Here is a 19,942-nt window from a genome sequence, read left to right as displayed (position 1 = left end):
ATAAGTAAATGTGCCAATCACTGCACATTGTAGGTTTTCTATCCTATTCATAATATCTACTTCTTTCTCGGTCCATTTAACATGTGGAACACCTTCCACCATGAAAGCCTCTTTGAACTGAATAGATTTGGATGTTGGTGCTTTCGAACCTCGATAAGATTTGTCATTATGCAAACTAGGTCGAACAACTTTGTTAATAGGCCCATTAATATAGGAGTTTTCAGTATTTGCGCTTGAACCTACCGGCAATGCAGGAAATCAGCAACAGAGAAGAGCTGACTAGCCACCGTGGATGGTTGGCCGGCGGCCGCAATGTTCATGACAGGTTAGGGTTGTAGGGGAGAGAAGAGAGCATTTTTGGAAAATGGTATTCTAATATTACATCAATACACACTTGTGTAATTGAAATTTTTTCTATGGAAGAATATACACATATTTTTATTTAATTCGACCAAAGCTTTGCATATTGTAAGGGTCAAATTTATTAATTAATGAACACTTTTTGAGATTCTAAATTTAAATAATCTAGTTATTTTTATAACATTATAAAACAAATATTTAGAAATTTTGTGCATCTTTTTTTGTCTGTGACAAACAAATATGATTTAAATGTCAAATATTATAATGAGTGTATACAAATCCTACTAATTTAAGATTTTACTAACATGAATTTCCTTGTATTTTAAAACTATCACTCATGCCAGATTTTGATTTCAGATAATTATATCTCGGATACATGGGTGAAAATTAGTTGTAATTTATTCTAGATACACGATATTTAGGTGGATTTGCATGTATCTTTGGATACAATGACTCTCTCATTCGCCTCTCACCTATCTCACTCGCTTTTTTTCCTCTCTCCACTCTTACTTTTTTCTCACCTCTCTCGTTACGTATCTATATTTTCAGAATGTCTGTGGTATCTCAAATACATGTATCTAGTATGATTTGCATGTGTATATGATATACTGACTCTCTTGTTCGCCTCCCTCCTATCTAAAATTGGCTCTCTCCCTCTTCCTCTCGCCTTTCTTCCTATATATTTGTACTTCAGACTGTATATGATAGCAAAAGTACATATATCTAAATATACCTTACTTGAAATTTGGTATGATAGTAATAATCAGTGAGATAATATGTAGTTATTTCAAACTATAGAGAGAACTAGGGTTTTTCACTGTTATGGTTAAAAAACCAAATCGAATTGCAATCTAAATCAAACCGATTAAAAGAATGATATTTGAATTGGTTTGGTTAGGTTTGATTTTAAATTTTGAAAACCTATACTATTTGGCTTGGTTTTGATTTTAATAAAAAAGAACCGCAAAAATAACCAAACTGAATCGAGAAATATATATATATATATATATATATATATATATATAAATTTTATAATTAATTATATATTATTCTTAAATAAAATATAAAATAATTTGTTAAATTTTAATTAACTTAAATCATTAACCTTACCATTTTTTCAAGTCCAACAGTTAAATTTTAGCCCAATTATTACAACCCTAAGTTCAAGTCCATCAAAATTCATTCTTTTAGTCTTTATCTACCCTACCTCACATAAGATAGTCACATTTTCTCTTAATTGTATCACTTTGTTCGTGTAATAATAACTCTAGTATTGCTTAATTGAATCTACAATAGCTTTCTTGTGGATTATTCATAAACTAGCTGTTTGTGTCTATCGAGATATGCATGTCCTCAAAAAATTTATTACTTTCAAATAGAAAAAAAAAATCAAAACCAAACTGACAATAACCAAACGAATGGCTTTTTTTTCCGTTTGGTTTAGTTTGATTTTGAAAATTTAAAAACTGATTAAGTTAATTTGATTTTGATTTTAATCAATAACCAATCTAAATCGAACCATGAACACCCCCTAGAAAGAACTAATATGATTAGGTAGTTTCTCCATTATTTTACAACTTTAGAATGTGCAGAATAATAGTAGTTAATGGGCCTGATTGAGTCCAAAACCTTGAAAACTATTTGATCCAAAAAGAAGCTAAAGGAAGCTCAAATTTTGTGCAGGCCCATCAAGAAACCTTGTTGTAACGCCCCACTATAACCCTAGCAGCTGGCACCATCAAATTTTATATATTCTGCCTCTCTGCATCTTCCTTCAGCATCTTCGCTTATTGCTCTACCTTAAGTTCTTTTCTTTCTTTCACTTTTTAATTTTGTGCGGTGATGAAGCAATTTGTGGACTAGAGTTTCTGATCATTTAGGGGTTTTAAATTCCTAAATGTTTGAAGACAAACCCTTGGCTGTCTGAGCATACTATTCTTTATAAATTTCTTGTTTTTCTTTTCAATTGTGGTTTTTTTGGGTTTATGATGATAACTATAATTATCTTAGCGGATTTCAGTGAGATTTTACTATCAACGATCTCATTGTTACACACACTGAAGCCCAAATTAGTTTGTTTTTTTTTTTTCTAATGCTGTGATGAGGTAAAACACCATATGGTGTATTAAGGGCAGTGGAATTAGAGGGTTATTTTATAGCTTTCTCCGTGAGCCTATTTTATTAAACGACTTCTCCTTCCACTGAGCATTATGTCTGTTATCTAATTGTATTAGAGTCTTGAGTAATTTAAATTTATGTTACATAGGAATATTTTTATATTCGGATCTTGAATACGAGATTTCTGATTATTGTGTGATGGATGGATATGATTTTTGTAGAAAAAAGGCAATAAATTAGAGTCTCTGGTACGCTTTGTCAATAGTGTATACAGCGCTGTACGTTGCCAAGAATGAAATGGGGTGGAGATTCTAGCACTAACACTATTCAAGTGTCTGTGTATTCAGATGCCTCTACATTATTTAGATGATAAAATCTAATCAATATTTCATATTAAGATTTCATGTTATTAGTGTAGATTCAATTGAAGTTAATTTAAAAAAATTATAGATAAATACATACTATTTGAATGTTTGTGCTATAAGGTTTACTTTACATAACTTAGTCAGGGTTTTTGATCCCTCAGCTTGATGGTTTCATTGCTTTAGGCTTGGCTTTAGATTTGCATGATGAATCTGATCAATGTCCAGTAACTTTGATCAAGATCAAGTTTAATTGAGGAAAGACATTGGCATTCTTGTGTCTCAAGACATGCAAGACCATTTGTGACCAAGGCATGAGAAGGGTAGGACAGAGTTGTGATTGTGGCATGATTTGGCTAGGAATTTACATGATGAACTTAATCAAAGTCAAATAACTTTGATCAAGATCAAGTTTAATTGAGGAAAGACATTGACATTGTTATGTCTAAGGCATGCAAGACAATGTGTGGCTAAGGCATGGTTTGGTTAGGGATTTGTATGATAAACCTAATCAATGTCAAATAACTTTGCTCAAGATCAAGTTTAATTGAGGAAAGACATTGGCATTGCTATGGTCAAGGCATGCAAGACAAGGTGTGGCTAAGGCATGAAAAGGGTAGGATTAAGTTGTGATTGTGGTATGGTTGGGCTAAACAAGTTTATGTGTTAAGTGTTGGTACAAGGAGTTGTAGATTGTTTTGAGAACTAGAACTCTTTATTTTTATAAATGACATTTTTCTACACTTAACTACGGTTATTTAAGTGATGAATATTCTTTTAAATAATTAATTAAATTAATAATTAATGGTTAAGTTTGAAATTTATTTAATATTTTCCATCACTTGATTTATTATATTAAAATAAGTTAGTGGATTTATCACTTTTTTAAAATATTAAAAGTGATAAATCCACTAATTCATTCTAATATATATGGGCCAAGTAATATATGATATTAAATAAATTATGGAGTTGATCCATTAATTATTAACTAAATTAATTATTTAAAAAAATATTAAAAATGTCTTTAATAAAAGAAAGAGTTTTAGTTTTCAAAATGATATTACAAATCGGTATAGTTGGACAAGGGCAGATAGCTCGAGAGAATGGACCAGCAACCTATGTGGGGTAGAACCTGCCCACAATGTGAGCACGGGCAAATCTGGTGCACAAGAGTGAATTTGGGTGCCAAATTTAAGGTTTGTCTGCATGTGCCTCGCTTATGTGTGGACATTTGGGCGGATTTTTAGTTTTGGCTATGGCTTTGTTAGCCTTTTAGATAAGGCATGTAATTCGAATTTGAGTTGTGCCTATCTTTTAGGGATGGCTACTACATAAGATAGACCATGTGCTGACATATGGTAGTGTGTTGCGGCCTATTTATTGGAACATTAGACTTGCAAAGACAAATTTGACTTTTTCATTACTCAGACTTTGAATTTGAAATTTCTTATTATTTGTGTGATGGAGGGATATGATAGTTATAGAAAAAAGGCAATAAATTAGAGTCTCTGGTACGCTTTGTCAATAGTGTATACAGCGCTGTACGTTGCCAAGAATGAAATGGGGTGGAGATTCTAGCACTAACACCATTTCCAGGTGTTTGTGCATTCAGATGCCTCTACATTTTTTAGATGATAAACTCAATATTAATGTTATGCTATGTTCATAAACTTTTACTATTTAATTTATATTTGTTTCTTTTATGAATTGTAAAATAAGAAGAAAAGAAATTCAATGTTATTTGTTAATGTAATATTATGTTCATAAAAGTATTATTATTTCACTTACATTGCAAAAATGTAGCTTAAAATTTACATTATAAATTTTTAATCCAAAACACAATTTTAATTAACAATAATATATAGCTGATATATTTATATACAAAATTTTCATATATTTATTTTTAAATGAAAATATTTAAGATTTTGATATACTATACTATTATGCATCCAAAATATACTAACATACAAGAATATACAATTTTATAGATTATTACACAAATCAAAATTTTGTCAAACTTCGGTTGATTTTGTGAAAAAGTTTATCATACTCAATAGGTGAGATTTGCAGTGCATCATATATGGTTACTTGGCATAATTTAGTGATGTTTTTCAATCCTCAACTTGATGTTTCGTGTGCACTTTAGGCTTGGCTAGCGATCTATATGATCAACTTAATTAATGTCTAATAACTTTGATCAAGATTAAGTTTAATTGAGGAAAGACATTGCCATTGGTGTGGCTGAGGCATGCACGACAATGTGTGGCTAAGGCATGATAAGGGTAGGTCGTTTTGAGAACTAGAATTAAGAAAGACCCTTTTTGTAAATTTTAAATGAGAATTTTAGACTATTCGTTTTATAATGGTTATTTAATTGATGGGAATTTTCTTAAATAATTAATTTAGTTGATAGTTAATGTGTCAAATTTAAAATTTATTTAATATTCTATATCACTTGGCATATATATATATTAGAGTAAGTTAGTGCGTTTTATTAGAATAAGTTAGTGCCAAGTGGTATATGATATTAAATAAATTTTAGATTTTACCTATTCATTATCAACTAATTTTTTAATTATTTAAAATATTACTTGTCAATTAAATAATTCTAGTTAAACGAATAGTTCAAAATTTTCATTTAAAATAAACAAAAAAGTCTTTTATTATGGACTATTTATTGGCAAAGACAAAATTGGCATAGACATAGTTGGCTTTGGATGTAGGCCAAGTGTTTGTGTGCTTCTATGTGATACAAATTTGAATAAAAAGTTGAGAAGTAATTCTTGTGCGTGGCTTGTGTTGTCTATTTTCATATGTTTGTCTAAGTGTTGAATTAGATTGAAGGGGAAATAATAAGACTGAGTCTAAGGGTGCTAAATTGCCTAGTGGTCTAAATCAAGAAGGATTGACCCCAATAGAATAGGTATCAGAACTTGAGATTTTATACTGGCTAACCAAAATAGTTGCAACAAATTACACAAGGAAGTTGCACGGTTGGAGGTCATTCTTGATCTGACAGACAACCACAAAGATTTTTGGTTGATGTTCTGACTCAAATTCAAGGCATCAATAGAATGATGCAAGCATATCGTGGCACTATTGATGACTAGTTGGCTGAATTGTTTGCTTTTCGTGAAGTTGTTGGTACACAAGTTGAGGGCTTTAAGAAGAAAAACTGCAACACCCCAATTTTTTTTTAATCTAAGACACGAATCATTTTTCAATTGCATATAAGATCGAATCGGGTAATTTCTAAATTGTTCTCAAGTGTTATGATCAATTCTTTAGTATGAGAATGAAATTTGACATGAATTAAAGTCACACGAATCTCCTAGCACAAAATTAAGTTGAAATGAAAGCATTTCTCATCTTTTCTTTGCGTGCAAAGTCTCTGCCCAATTGTGGCAGAATCTGTTACTATGGGTTGATATCAAGAGAACACCTATGTCATGGAATGATGAACTTCAATAGGCTGCGCAGCATGCTAAAGCCACAACTTCTATCCAGTTTGAAATCTTCATACTACCGATAGTTGATAGATTGGTTTAGTTTATACTTTAATGTCTTGTTGCTAGGAGGTTGTTGGGGCATGATGTCCAGCAATGCTCTTTATTTGTATTGATACACACGTTTACTTTGGTACTGAAATCAACTTAGTTACCAAAAAAAAAGTAGAAAACTTCCTTGCCGATTAAGTTTTGATAAAAGATTCTACTTAGGTTTACTTCAAACGATCATATCTCTCAGTATATAATGAATTAGCTAGACTATGACCTATCAAATTAAAGACCTGTGAGTCTTGTTTCCAACTCCACCACGTTTGCCTTATTTCGATTACAATATAATAAGTTATGCTCGTTTTAGTGAAGCTTTGTCAGGCAGTCGATCTCCTACGACCAAAACTATGGATGGTGGAATTTTCCATGAACCGTAGAGCCTTTTGTGAAATTTTTTTCTAGAAACTTCTTGCACGTGTTCCAAGGTTATTTTGGTCATTTTCCAAACTTTTTAGCCCTATTCTATGTCATCTTTTGATATTTTAACAAAATATAACATTCAACTAACTAATTTTCTTCTCAAAATTAAACATCAATCTAAACATTCAAGTATCTAGAAATTCTATCAAAACTCACCTAGGGTTCTTCTTCCCCATTAAGAACCCTAAAACCTTCAATTCAAAAATTCAAAATACAAAAAGAAGTCTCCCACCCAAGATTTTCCCAAGTTCTTCTACTCTAGAAACTTAATAAAAAAATTTCTTTTATCAAGATCAAGCACCAAATTTTCATGATCAAAGATTTAATCCAAGAAAGGCAGTGTTTTTACTTGGGCTCAAGAAAAATCAAGTCTCTACCAAAGTCTTCAGTCTAATAGCTTCATACAACTACTGATAGTGATGGACTATCACGACCCAAAATACACCCTAAACTTGACATGACGTATAAAACCATGAGTTTTCTCACATATGTATGAAGCATGGTTTAATGGGTCTACTCTATGATGACTTAAAATTGGATTGGTAGTTTAATTGTGTCTTTCCAATTATGATGATATGAATATGTTTATGACTAATTCCGTCGGGATTAGCACCAAAAGGACGTTGAGATGAAGGCTCTCCCATTAGTAGATGTCGGATTTCTAGCAACTATCTTTTTTCCCTAACTACATGCCCCCGTAGAATTTTCTTAAGTGACATAACTAGTGGATCCATATGAAAAATAAAATATATGAGTTGAAATAAAAAAAATATAACGGGTTGAGGGTTTGGGAAGGGGAGTGGGTGGAGAAATGGGGGGGGGGGGCATATGGAATACGACGCATGGGCCCCTGTGCCTTATAAGGCCCGTGCACCTTGTCCTCAGCGTAAAATATGAAGGGCAAGATGCAAGGGGCGATGCACCTTTGCCCCTTTGATTTCATCCCAAATTGTATTTGTCATTTTGGAATTTTGGCAATATTTTTTTGCCTTTTTGGCTCCTGACTCTTTTTAAGTGTATCATATTGTAAAGTCAATGTATAGTTCATGTATAAGTAAGTTATATTGTATAGTTAATGCATATTTCTATGGAGAAGGACCTAAAATACCCCTCAACTATTTGAATTCGTACAAAATTATCCATCATCCATCTTTTGGCCCCCCAAATACCCCTGACATCAACCTTTTGGCTAAAAAGTATCCTTATGTCCAACGGCTCATACTCATAAGGTTGATGAAGGACATCATTGTACCAAATCTTATAGTTTAAGGGCATTTCAGACCCTTTTTCCATTAAATTAATTGGAAATTACTTAATATATGAGCTCATCTGATTGGCCCGATTTTGAATTCCATAGTAGATTAAATTTTTTTTAAAAAGGTTAGTCCTCTACTCTCTACACGCCCCCACCCATCCCTTCACTTCTCTCTTCCATTTTTTTCTATTTGGATCTTGTCCACTATTTTAAATTTTAATTTTTTTAAATTTATGACAAAACAAGGGAGAAAAAAAGGAAGAAAATAACGATGACATTGATAAAGAAATAATTAGTTCAATAAAAGATGATTTAATTAAGCAATTATGTATGTATACTGCATTTTTTTTTGTGTACCCCAAATTCAAAATAAAAGAATAAAAATAATCATTTCACCTATCCCCACCCCCACCCCCACCATGATAATAATACAAATTAAAAAAATATGAATATGTAAGTTGTAACGACCGATTTTTGTCATTATAGAAAAGCCAACGGGGAAAATTTTTGGGCCAGAATTTTTTTTTGTAGTAACTCAGGATTTCCCAACCTAGTCTAGATTTGGACGAAATCAGAGTCAGTAAAGTCTAGGGAAATCTGGTAGCAATTGGGTGAGTTAATTATGATTTTGATTACATGAGTAGATAGCTAAGATGTTAAGGAATCCGTACGACTTTACGGAACTGAATTCGAGTGAGTAGAACTCTCGAAACTGATCTTGGCGTGAACGGGAAGTTTTAGAGTGCATTGGTTGAATGTGTGTTGTGAAATGAGAGTATTGAAATTATTAAAATTGCTCACTATTTCCGTGCAAGCCGTTGAGGTGGGATTTTCCCACCAGGGCGGGGCCACAGCAGCGGGGTGAGTGCCGCTGTGGCGGGGCAGACGCGACTTAAAGTCGGAAATAAACCCCAAAAACATTTTATTCTGCAATTTTCGAACTTGAGAGCTAAGGAACGAACCCAGGTCTTTTCTTGACAATTTTCCACCATTCTTGAGGCTAAAGGTAAGATTTTCACTCCCCGAATCCATTTTTGGATCCGTAGAACATAATCTAATAGGTAATTATCGACGGGGGAGGGTTTTGATCTGGAATTTATGATGGAAACAACCCTAATTGGGATATTGAGATCATGGGTTTGATCTAGGGTTCTTAGGATTGTTGGTAATTCAGGTTATTAGTTGTTGTTTATTAATTATCATATTATATTGATCATTTGTAGACCAAGAACAAGCGGAACGAATCCAGAAAGGGAAGAATCAAATTTCTTAGGGGATTCAAGCGTTGCTCGAGGTAGGTGATGGTTCTGATTTCATGATTGTGTGATATATTTTTGTTCTTGCTTCATTATAATACATGTATGTATGTGAATATTGCATTATTGATCACACTAGTTGTAAATAAGATAGATGAATGATGAATGCCAAGAATCATGACTTGGTTGTATGATTTTGAGAATATACTTGTGATTGTGATTGTGGCTTGTTGAACAGATCAGGTGTTGCGTTCCGACATACTAACTTGGATCGGTTGCCACGTTTCGGCATAAATATGGGATCGATTTTCACGTTCCAGCATAAACATTGGATCGGGTACCGCATTTCGGTATGCTAACTGTTTGGGTTTGGGTTCCATGAGAGAACCAATGACTTGACATAATTATGTATCTTGGGAATTGTGAAATTGTACGTCGTTCGTAAATGATGATGATATTGTACATGTTCGGTGTATGCATGTTATTATTATGTTGTATTGACTTATGTATGTTGCACATAGTGGAATAGCCACGTGATCCTACTAGTACACTGTGGTTGTGTACTGATACTGCACTTGCTCTTTCTTTGTTGAGTACAGGGCATCTTCAGGCGGCTATTGATAGACCTCGCTTAAAAGATCAGTGATCACCGATCGAATTCAAGGGTGAACCAGTTCTTCTTGGCCTCCATGAGTTCTCTTTCTATCTATGTCCACATTTCAAACTTAGATTTTCTAGTTAGTTATTAGTACTTTAGCGTGGGGTTGTAACCCTTCTTGTTTAGACTTATGGATTTTGTTAGAGTTTTGGTCCGTTGACTTTCAGTTTCTAAGTGTTACTTCCACATTTGTTTAGTTGTTAGACTTTTGTTTGGAGTTTATGGGAACTCCCTATTTTTTTTCTTAGCATTTAACTTGCTTTCGTAACTTTAATGCCTTAGTATTTTGATTAGAGTTGGTTAGCTAATTAGTATTAATGGTTCTCCCACCGAAGAGTTAGTGTGGGTGACAATCACGATAGTCTGGGTCATGAGAAAGTTGATATCAGAGCCTAGGTTCGTTAATCTCGATGTACCTAAACGAGTATAGTAGATTCTTGCAGAACGGTACAGAGACGTCTATATTTTTCTTCGAGAGGCAATAGGACTTTAGGAAATCTCTCTGTTTTCTCTTGTCTCCTTTTGTGCTATAACTTGATTTGTGGCGATTTAAATTGGTATCTAACCTCTTTCACTTTTCTGTCCGCAGATGGTTAACACTAGATTCAATGGCGTCATGCCCGTAGCTCCCGTCAATGCTCTAGTTGAGGAATCTGTAGCGAGAGGTCACAGTCGAGGCAGGGCTAGAGGAAGAACTAGGGGTAGAGGCCGTGGAAGAGTAGCACCTACTAGGGATGGAACTCCTGTTGAGAATGCTCCCAGAAATGAGAACTCTCCTGTGTACCATGAAGAGGTAGATGAGAATATCGAGGTTGAGAATGAGGAGAATGTTGGACAAGAGGAAGAAGTGCAGGTTGAGACTACATGTATTCCTCCCATAGAGCCAGTGTTAGCTCAACAGATCATGTCGTTCTTGAAAGGATAGCAACTCAAGCTCCCGCCAATCCCCCTATTTCTAACACTTCCCCCAAGGTGGGTTGTTGGCTCATCAATATACAAGCAAGTGTACGTGGTCACGCAAGTAATATAGATTCTTAAAGAAACGAGTTATCATTCCCAAGGGACTTATGATCAACTTATATTCACTCACTTCTACAACTAAAAGTAAAAAGTAACCTTTTCAAGAGTTGATGATTTATTGTTTATCTACTAATAATTATGCACTAATTAAACATAACTAATTGTGAAAAACTTTTATATAATGTTTCAAGCAAGTTAAAAGCAATTCTAGGGCTACAACATATACTGAATATCATGTATCATATTATTAGCTTAGAATTAATTTCAATTATCAAGTTACTGGTTTATAGGGTTGATAGTATGATCCGGGTTATACACCTCTCGTCACCTACCCCAGTTAGCTATCTAACTACATCGTTGAGCGGGGATAAATAGACTAATTGGCGAGCATTAAGATTTCATCCTATTTCATAACCAAGTAAGGTGTTCGTCTGGGCGTCACTCCTGAACACTAATCACCCTAATCTAATGGGTGGACCGAGCTCTCTATATTCTCTGGTCTATCTAATCTCTCCTCTCTTGATTTTAAGATTAGACACTAAATTTATCTTATGGTGCGCAAACATAATATACTAAAACAAGAATATAGAAGTAACTTATAATGACAACCAAGATTTAATTCAACAAGCCTTAAATAATCGACAATCAATTCGTAGCTACAACCCCAGAACTAGGGCGTTTAGCTACTCATGCTATTAGAAAACAAGAAAATCCAATAGTTCATGTAATTTTCGGACTATAGAAGAGTTAAAGGATAAAAACCTATTACAAACTTGAATTCTTGCTCTTGCACACTTCAATCAAAAGTCGAACACGATTATGGAGCCCTAATGATCTATTTATAATAATAGGAAAAGTTAGGAACAAATCCTACTCAAATTAGGAATCCTACTTAATGTTTAAAACTTGGAAAAGTCAGCAAAAACGAGACGTGTCACGCCTCTTAGCTCCCCACGAACCTGCTCCAGTTGCATCAGTATTGGCGCGCCGCGCCTCTCAGCGTGCCTGAGGTGCCTCTGAATGTTGGGCCTTGGTGCGTCGCGCCTCTTAGCACGCCACCAACTCCTCTCTGACGTACCACCAGTGGAGCGCCGCGCCAGCCACTGGTGGTTTTTGCCTTGGCCATTTTCTTGCACATCTTTGCTCCGTTTTTCTTCGTTCCAACTCCACTTCCTTTGAGATTTCCTAAAACAACTAATCATATGTGTAAGTGCACAATCATTACAAGTATAACAAAAATCAAGCTAATAGACTCAAGATTATTCCTCAACTTAAGAACTTTATGGGCAATTGTTGACAACTTAGGCATATAAATATGCCTAAGATCACCACCCCACACTTAGACTTTAGTTTGTCCTCAAACAATCTCTAGACTATCAACTCTTTTTCACCACCCTTGGACTTATCAACCTACCTTAAAATCAACCAAACATTTTAAATCATGATCTTGTAGTTCACAATGGATGCAACAATCCACAACATTTACACCAAGTAAAACACATGCTCAAAGAATGACCCTTTTATTATTTTTCTGGGCTAATGCAAACTCATACAACCACACTAATTAGATAATCCTACACATGCCATGAATGCCCTCACTTGTTTATGTTTAGTAAAGCCTTTTATTCAAGCAATTTGCACTATCAACAAGGCGTAATTTTCAAACAATCAACTCATCCTCACAAAAGAAGTTCTTACTTTTCTCAACATACCATAAGCTTGCCAGTAGTATATTATTACTTTCGCATATATTTCTCAAGGAATCAAGAGGACTTTCATTTGGTTGTAATGCTGGCTTAAGGTAAGGGAGGGAATATTTAGGAATCATCTTAGTGAATACGCCTCCCTAATGCACATGTCATTATGTTGCCAACAATCTCCATTATAGCTTTTCTTTTCTCCTAGTACACAAGTCATGACTATTTACCCCTTTTGTTGCTCCATATATGCCCTTTATATTTTTTTCATCATTTTTTTTCATGCCTTTGCACTAGCCATCCAAACTCTAGATTTTAACATCTGAGTAAGGCGCACATTATCCTTGATAGGACCAGGGCCAATGTTTCGAGCATAGTTCTAAATCAGCCACCCTCAATTTTAGTTGAGGTGCACATTGTCTCTAAGGACCAGGGCCAAAATAGAATTTTCTTTTCCACACAATGTAGCAATTCACCCTTAGTTATATCAACCAACATTTTCCAACCCTTCTTCTTAATATAGTGCATTAAGGATTTTCATAGGATCAAAAGACTTGGTATCAAACAACGGGTTTTGGCTTATCATGTCGTTTATCAATAAACAAGACTAAAGGCGCAATGGGGCTTCACTAGGGATGATTTCAATGGTAGGCATACAAGTAGAGTTAATAATTGGCTATTTTAATGAATCGCCTCAATCACATTCATTAAGTCATACACGCTACTGATTCAACACACACAAAGCAAGTTCTAGATATCAAGTTAAGCAAAAACAAATCAATTCTCACCACACATGGCATTATGACACACATAAGGATATATCAACCAATATGCTTCTAAAACTTGCATTACGGTATCATTACCCAATTAAGCCCATTTATTTTTATTTTGAGTCAAAACTAAAAACACATGTTTGTTGCAAGTTTAACACTCTATTGCGCTTTTCCACTTGTGACTACCCAGGACGTTTGGCTTATTTTTTCGGACATAGTTTCAAAAGGCCAAGGTTGGTTTCTCAATCCTACTCTTCTATGTGACTAATTTTCCCTTAAGACAGTCGTTATCCATCCATCATTGGGAGCTGTCACTCCTATGACGACTCTGAGACTCAATAAAGAAATAAACTAGTCCTAGTAGGTTCAAAGGGGCAATCCTCAGTAAAAGTACCAAAAACAAACGCTGAGGAACCCAATTTTTTTTTTTTTTTTAAATTTAACTAAAAACTATCACTAGACTCGATAAAGCAGTAAACAACTATATACAACAGAGACATATTACCCCACCCCACACTTTAAAAATAAGCATTGTCCTCAGTACACATTTTAAACAAAGTAGAAGGTTAGGAATACTCCCTGGGGCCTCTAGGCCTCGTCGTCACCGTGATCAAACACCATCAAGGCATTCGTTTCCTCATCCACAACATCATCATCCTCATCATCCATAGCCTCGTCAGTAGTAGCCTCATCATAATCCAAAGGCTCTAAGAATGCGGGACCAGTCCTGCATAAGAATGCTGCACTCTTAGTCAAGGGGTAGCTCTCCACCATGGTTTCCATCTCCACATCTCTAACTGGACGGCGACCTATCTGCAACTACAATTCCGCCATCCCAAACATTCTTGCCATGACACTGTCATCACGGGATTGCCTCTCTTAGGCAGACAAGACATGTCTATGAGACGTGTCTAGCGCCTTGGAGCGGGTCACATCAACCAACTTACCCGTCAAATCCGGGTGATAAGCAACGGTCATGTCCACTGTTTGCTCTTCAAAACCCTTAGCCCTCAGAAAACGGGTGATCAACCCCCCGTAACAAAATCACCACCTCAAATTGTTCCTAAATTTCATCATATTTTGTCTCAGGATCGCCCCAACATTAATGGGTATTCCCTTCATCAACATATAGACTAACACCACCCTATCTCTTGTCACCTCAGTTAAATGTTTGGCAGGCAACAACATACTACACACTATCTTCAGCCATACCCTAGCAACCTGATTAAAGTTAGCAAAATGAAGGGAATTATGCCTCCCAGTATCCTAACTCCGCTCCCACTTAGCAGTTGAATCAACCCTACACAAGGTATGTCGGATATCCCTATAAAGAGGTTTATCCTTCAAGTTATTAAACTCATCAAGGTCACAATTCGGGGTTCCTAATAACTCATTCAGAATTCGGGTAGAAAACTTGACATCTTTCCCCCTAACAGGCACAATCTTATATTTTTTTCAGTTAGCCAGTTAGCATAAAATTCTCTCACTAACGTCAAATTACAATCTCCCGGATTGTCAAATATAAACCTCAGTCCCAACTCACTCACAGTCTGATATATAACAAGAAATTGCGACTGCAACCTTACCTCATTCACAAATTCGTCGCCCATATACTTCACCTCTTGTTGACAGGCGAACCATTCCCAGCCACTATCCCCGACAGCGGCACCAAAAATTTATTGCTCCCCAGTATACATGCAAGTATACGTGGTCACGCAGGTAATATAGATTCTTTAAGAAATGAGTTATCGTTCCCAAGGGAGTTATGATCAATTTGTATTCACTTAATTCTACAACTAAAAGTAAAAAGTAATCTTTTCAAAAGTTGATGATTTATTGGTAACTACTACTAATTATGAACTAAATGAAAGTAACTACTTGTGAACGACTTTAATATTATGTTTCAAGCAAGTAAAAAACAATTCTAGGGCTGCAACATAAATTGAATATCATGTATCATATTATTGGCATAGAACTAACTTCAGTATTCAAGTTACTGGTTTATAGGGTTGATGGTATGATCCGGGTTATACACATCTCGTCGCCTACCCCAGTTAGCTATCTAACTACATCATTGAGCGGGGATAAATAGACTAACTAGTGAGCATTAAGATTTCATCCTATTTCGTAACCAAGCAAGGTGTTCGTCTGGGCGTCACTCCTGAACACTAATCAACTCAATCTAATGGGTGTACCGAGCTCTCTATATTTTTTGGTCTATCTAATCTCTCCTCTCTCAATTTTAAGATTAGACACTAAATTTATCTTATAGTGTGCAAGCATAAAATACTAAAACAAGAATATAGAAGTAACTTATAATGACAACCAAGATTTAATTCAACAAGCCTTAAATAATCAACAATCAATTCGTAGCTACAGCCCCAGAACTAGGGCGTTTAACTACTCATGCCTTTAGAAAACAAGAAAATCCAATAGTTCATGTAATTTCTGAACTACAGAAGAGTTAAAGGATAAAAACCTACTAGAATCGTGAATTCTTGCTCTTGCACACTTCAATCAAAAGTCCAACACGATTATGGAGCCCTAAGGATCTATTTATAATAATAGGAAAAGTTGGGATCAAATACTACTCAAATTCGGAATCCTACTTAATGTTTAAAACTTGGAAAAGTCGGTAGAAGAGGGACGTGTCGCGCCCCACGAACATGCTCCAACGGCATCAGTGTTGGCGCGCCACGCCTCTCAGCGCGCCTGTGAGGTGCCTCTGAATGTCAGGCCATGGCGCGTCGCGCCTCACAGCACTTCACAAACTCTTTTCTGACATACCACCAGTGGCACGCCACGCCTACCAGTGCGCCAGCCATGCCAACTAGTGCGCCAGCCACTGATGTTTTTTTCCTCGACCATTTTCTTGCACATCTTTGCTCCGTCTTTCTTCGTTCCAACTCCACTTCCTTTGAGAGTTCCTGAAACAACTAATCATGTGTGTAAGTGCACAATCATCACAAGTATAACAAAAATCAAGCAAATAGACTCAAGATTATTCCTCAACTTAAGAACTTTATGGGCAATTATTGACAAATTAGGCATATAAATATGCCTAAGATCACCACCCACACTTAGATTTTTGTTTGTCCTCAAACAATCTCTAGACTATCAACTCTTTTTCACCACCCTTGGACTTATCAACCTACCTTAAAATCAACCAAACATTTTTAATCATGATCTTGTACTTCACAATGGATGTAACAATTCACAACATTTACACCAAGTAAAACACATGCTCAAAGAATGACCCTTTTATTATTTTCCTGGGCTAATGCAAACTCATACAACCACACCAATTAGATAATACTACACATGCCATGAATGCCCTCACTTATTTATGTTTAGTAAAGCCTTTTACTCAAGCAATTTGCACTATCAACAAGGCCTATTTTTCAAACTATCAACTCACCCTCACAAAATAGGCTCTTACTTTTCTCAACATACCATAAGCTTGCCAATAGTGTATTATTACTTTCGCACATATTTCTCAAGGAATCAAGAGGACTTTCATTTGGTTGTAATGCTGGCTTAAGGTAAGGGAGGGAATATTTAGGAATCATCTTAGTGACTACACCTCCGTAATGCACATGTCATTATGTTGCCAACAATCTCCATTATAGCTTTTCTTTCCTCCTAGTACACACTTCATGACTATTTACCCCTTTTGTTGCTCCATATTTGCCCTTTGTTTCTTTTTCATCATTTTTTTAATGTCTTTGCACTAGCCATCCAAACTCTAATTTTAACATCTTAGTAAGGTGCACATTATCCTTGATAGGACCAGTGCCAATGTTTCGAGTGTAGTTCTAAATCAGCCACCCTCAATTTTAGTTGAGGTGCACATTGTCTCTAAGGACCAGGGCCAAAATAGAACTTTCTTTTCCACACAATGTAGCAATTCACCCTTAGCTATATCAACCAATATTTTCCAACCCTTCTTCTTAACATAGTTCCTTAAGGATTTTCATAAGATCAAAAGACTTGGGATCAAGCAACGGGTTTCGGTTTATCATGTGGTTTTTCAATAAACAAGACTAAAGGCTCAATGGGGCTTCCCTAGGGATGATTTCAATGGTAAGCATACAAGTAGAGTTAATAATTGGCTCAATCACATTCCTTAAGTAACACAAGCTACTAATTCAACACACACAAGGCAAGTTCTGGATATCAAATTAAGCAAAACAAATCAATTCTCACCACACGTGACATAATGACACATATGGGGATATATCAACCAACATGTTTCTACAACTTGCATTACGGTATCATTACACAATTAAGCCCATTTATTTTTTATTTAAAGTCAAAACTAAGAACACATGCTTGTTACAAGTTTAACACTCTATTGCACTTTTCCACTTGTGACTACCCAGACGTTTCGCTGACTTTTTCGGACATAGTTTCAAAAGGCCATGATTGGTTTCTCAATCCTACTCTTCTATGTGACTAATTTTCCCTTAAGACGATCGTCATCCATTCATCATTGGGAACTGTTACTCCTATGATGACTCTGAGACTGAATAAAGCAATAAACTAGTCCTAATCGGTTCAAAGGGACAATCCTCAGTAAAAGTGCAGAAAACAAATGCTGAGGAACCCAAAAATAAATAAATTAAAATTTAACTAAAAACTAACTCTAGACTCGATATAGCAGTAAACAACTATATACAATCAGAGAATATTATCCCACCCCACACTTTAAAAATAAGCACTGTCCTTGGTGCCCAATTAAAACAAAGTATAAGGTTAGGAATACACCCTGGGGCCTCTAGGCCTCATCATCACCGCCATCAAACTCCATAAAGGCATTCATCTCTTCATCCACAACATCATCCTCCTCATCATCCGTAGTCTCATCAGTAGTAGCTTCATCATCATCCAAATGTTCCAAAAAGGCAGGACCAGTCTTGCACAAAAATGTTGCACTCTCAGACAAAGGATAGGGTTCTGTCATTGTTTCCATCTCAACATCAGTAATCGGACGTCCACCTATCCGCAATTGCAACTCAGCTATCCCAAACATCCTAGCCATGACACTATCGTCACGGTCTTGCCTATCTCGAGGAGACAGAACCAGTCCATGAGATGAGTCAAGTGCTTTAGTCCTCGTCACATCAACTAGCTCACCCATCAGATCCAAACGATAAGCAACAGTCATGTCGACCGTTTCCTCTTCGATACCCTCAGCCTTCAGAAAACGGGTGATCAAGCCCCTGTAACAGAACCTTTACCTCATATTATTCCTAAATTTCATCATACTCTGCCTCAGGATAGCCCCCACATTAACGAGCATTCCCTTCATCATCATATACACTAATACCACCCTATCTCTTATCATCTCAGTCAGATGTTTGGCAGGAAGCAACACACTACACACTATCTTTAGTCACACCTCAGCCACCTGATTAAAGCTAGCAAAATTGAGGGTATTATGCCTCCCAATGTCCTTACTCCGCTCCCACCTAGCATTCGAATCAACCCCACATAAGGTATGTCAGATATCCCTATAATGAGGTTTATCCTTTAAGTCATTAAACACATCAGGGTCACAATTCGGGGTTCCTAACAATTCATTCAGAATTTGGGCAGAAAACTTGACATATTTCCCCCTAACAGGCATAGTTTTATATTTCATTTCAGTTAGCCAATTAGCATAAAATTCTCGCACTAGTGTCAAATTTGCAATCCCCCGGATTGTCAAATATAAACCTCAAGCCCAACTCATGAACAGTCCGATATAGATCAGGAAATTGTGACTGTAACCTTACCTCCTTCACAAATTCATCACCCATATACTTCGCTTCTCTTTGGGCATTCGAATCATTCCCACCCATACCTCTCCACAGCCTTTTCACCAAATTTTTGCACTGATTCCCGGACACTAGAAGACCCGGAAGCTTCTCCTTTTCTACTCCGCTTGAAACCCGCCACATTTTTGGCTTTTGGAGCCATCTCAACCTGTGAAGAAAAGAAAACTAAAGAAAGGAAAAAAATGAGAAAAAGTAAGAATGGGGTCGGGTTGGGCAGTGAGGAGAATAGAGAAAAAGAAAAAAAATAGTGGGGGAATGATGGTTTAGAAGTGGAAGGGAAGTAGGGAAGTTGGAGATTAAGTAGTGGAGTAGTGGGGAAGTGGAGAGTTTATAGGTGGTGGAGGGGAAGAAGAAATGTTTAGTTGTGAGTTTAATGGAGGAAGGAAAAGAGTTGGTTTTGGTTAATGGAGGTTTGTTAATGGGGAAAATTGGGAATTTGAAGAGGGAAGATGAGAATGGGAGAAGGTGGGTCGGTTAGAAAGAGAGAATGAGGAGAAAAATGAGAGAATTAGGGATTTAAGGGGTGGGTCGGGGTAAATTCGGGTCGAAATCCAGAAATTTTAAAAAAACTGGGCGCTGGGGCGATAGGAGGGGCGACGCGCCTAAGAGGGCGCTCTGACGTTTGACGCCGCGTGCCAACTAGTGCG

The 19,942-nt window shown here is 36.1% G+C and overlaps 1 protein-coding gene and 3 non-coding genes across 4 annotated transcripts in view; all 4 read left to right on the top strand.

The window, feature by feature from the left end:
* The window catches only part of LOC125831174 (ethanolamine-phosphate cytidylyltransferase-like), a 912,135-nt gene that overhangs the window by 610,614 nt on the left and 281,579 nt on the right, over positions 1–19,942 (top strand). The gene's annotated exons all lie outside the window — the stretch shown is intronic.
* Positions 2,191–2,295, top strand: LOC125831794 (small nucleolar RNA Z157/R69/R10). The gene has a single exon (XR_007443202.1). It is a non-coding gene; the product is annotated as a small nucleolar RNA Z157/R69/R10 (small nucleolar RNA).
* Positions 2,340–2,426, top strand: LOC125831795 (small nucleolar RNA R11/Z151). The gene has a single exon (XR_007443203.1). It is a non-coding gene; the product is annotated as a small nucleolar RNA R11/Z151 (small nucleolar RNA).
* Positions 2,452–2,570, top strand: LOC125831796 (small nucleolar RNA Z152/R70/R12). The gene has a single exon (XR_007443204.1). It is a non-coding gene; the product is annotated as a small nucleolar RNA Z152/R70/R12 (small nucleolar RNA).

The sequence above is a fragment of the Solanum verrucosum genome, unplaced genomic scaffold (genome assembly GCF_900185275.1).
Source record: "Solanum verrucosum unplaced genomic scaffold, falcon-dt-bn FXZP01000049.1, whole genome shotgun sequence".
In the NCBI taxonomy this organism is placed as follows: domain Eukaryota; kingdom Viridiplantae; phylum Streptophyta; class Magnoliopsida; order Solanales; family Solanaceae; genus Solanum; species Solanum verrucosum.
Note: the sequence above shows the minus strand (reverse complement) of the source record. Positions and strands in the feature narration are given on the sequence as shown.